Source organism: Acanthochromis polyacanthus, chromosome 16 (assembly GCF_021347895.1).
Source record: "Acanthochromis polyacanthus isolate Apoly-LR-REF ecotype Palm Island chromosome 16, KAUST_Apoly_ChrSc, whole genome shotgun sequence".
NCBI classification, from domain to species: domain Eukaryota; kingdom Metazoa; phylum Chordata; class Actinopteri; family Pomacentridae; genus Acanthochromis; species Acanthochromis polyacanthus.
This window is the reverse complement of record NC_067128.1, coordinates 37,543,568-37,545,638: the sequence shown is the minus strand read 5'-3', so window position 1 is coordinate 37,545,638 and position 2,071 is coordinate 37,543,568. Positions and strand designations below refer to the sequence as shown.

General features: G+C 45.1%; 1 long non-coding RNA gene across 12 annotated transcripts; it reads right to left on the bottom strand.

The window, feature by feature from the left end:
• Positions 1–622: 622 nt before the first annotated feature.
• On the bottom strand, positions 623–1,674 carry LOC127530347 (uncharacterized). Of its 12 annotated transcripts, none has more exons than XR_007936924.1 (3): positions 1,178–1,674; positions 1,042–1,109; positions 623–701 (listed from the first exon to the last, which is right to left on the bottom strand). It is a non-coding gene; the product is annotated as an uncharacterized LOC127530347 (long non-coding RNA). The 12 variants fall into 12 exon arrangements; XR_007936930.1 differs by having other exon boundaries at positions 1,042–1,143; positions 1,212–1,674; XR_007936922.1 differs by having other exon boundaries at positions 640–735; positions 1,008–1,109.
• Positions 1,675–2,071: the final 397 nt, after the last annotated feature.

Genomic DNA, 2,071 nt, shown 5'->3' with positions numbered 1-2,071 from the left:
ATGCTACCGGAGGCTAAACAGGAGGTCACACACACACACACACACACACACACACACACACACACACACACACACACACACACACACACACACACACACACACACACACACACACACACACACACACTCAGATCTTGACAGACCTCTGAGATCTGAATCCCTGAGCAGGAAGCAGCCAGAGTGTGCAGCTCATTAGTGTGTTTGTTTGTGCATCTTTGTGCGTGTTTGTGCAGCTTATTAGAGTGTGATTGTGAGCCTTTGTGTGTTTGTGTTTTTCTATGCGTGTGTGCAGTTTGCAGACGGACCCACTTAGAGGCAGAGGACAGACACAACAGCATCACAACTTTAACCACAACCAGATGTCTGCAGCACAAAACCTTCAACCGATCACAGTTCAGTAATCACGGATCAATAATCATAGTACAGCCCTGTGCAATGGCAAGGAAATGTCAAATGATACTAAAAAAACTCCCCTCAGTAATCAGATTACTTCTGTTTCTGGTATCAGATTGTAAACTACAGTTTAGATTTCATGTGTTAAATTCAGGCTCCAAAGCAAGAACTCAGTGGAACTGAAAATGACTTAAAATGTGTCGAAAGCTCTGATTAGTGGAACTTTGACTCCTTCTAGACCTCCTAATTAGTGGAACTATGACTCCTTCTAGACCTCCTGATTAGTGGAACTATGACTCCTTCTAGACCTCCTGATTAGTGGAACTTTGACTCCTTCTAGACCTCCTAATTAGTGGAACTATGACTCCTTCTAGACCTCCTGATTAGTGGTACTATGACTCCTTCTAGACCTCCTGATTAGTGGAACTTTGACTCCTTCTAGACCTCCTAATTAGTGGAACTATGACTCCTTCTAGACCTCCTGATTAGTGGAACTATGACTCCTTCTAGACCTCCTGATTAGTGGAACTTTGACTCCTTCTAGACCTCCTAATTAGTGGAACTATGACTCCTTCTAGACCTCCTGATTAGTGGTACTATGACTCCTTCTAGACCTCCTGATTAGTGGAACTATGACTCCTTCTAGACCTCCTGATTAGTGGAACTATGACTCCTTCTAGACCTCCTGATTAGTGGAACTATGACTCCTTCTAGACCTCCTGATTAGTGGAACTTTGACTCCTTCTAGACCTCCTAATTAGTGGAACTATGACTCCTTCTAGACCTCCTGATTAGTGGTACTATGACTCCTTCTAGACCTCCTGATTAGTGGAACTATGACTCCTTCTAGACCTCCTGATTAGTGGAACTATGACTCCTTCTAGACCTCCTGATTAGTGGTACTATGACTCCTTCTAGACCTCCTGATTAGTGGAACTATGACTCCTTCTAGACCTCCTGATTAGTGGTACTATGACTCCTTCTAGACCTCCTGATTAGTGGAACTATGACTCCTTCTAGACCTCCTGATTAGTGGAACTATGACTCCTTCTAGACCTCCTGATTAGTGGAACTATGACTCCTTCTAGACCTCCTGATTAGTGGAACTATGACTCCTTCTAGACCTCCTGATTAGTGGAACTATGACTCCTTCTAGACCTCCTGATTAGTGGAACTATGACTCCTTCTAGACCTCCTGATTAGTGGAACTATGACTCCTTCTAGACCTCCTGATTAGTGGAACTATGACTCCTTCTAGACCTCCTGATTCCTGCTGACTCTGTGCTTCACTAGTTTCTAGTTGCTCACTGATCTTCTAAATCCTGAGCTGTTGAACCAGTTCTGTTTCTCTGCAGCTCTTCCTTCTTCTGGTTTTCTGAGCAGGTTGTATAGAGATAATCTTGAAGCTGCATTATTAATTCATCTCCTAAATAATCCCGTACAGCTGGAGTTAGTCCATGTTTTGTGGTTTTCCCCGGACATGTTGCTCAGGCCCGGGGTGGCTAATCGGGAGGACCGGGACAGCTCCCGGTGGGCCGGTCTCATGTTTGGGCCGTGAGGGCCGGTCTTCAGTCATGGCTCTGGGTTGATCATTCTGCCGCTGTTCCTGGGCCGCCTCCACTGGCAGCATTTTATTTTTTATTTTTGCAGAGGCACCGTGACGTAACACGGTCAGAGG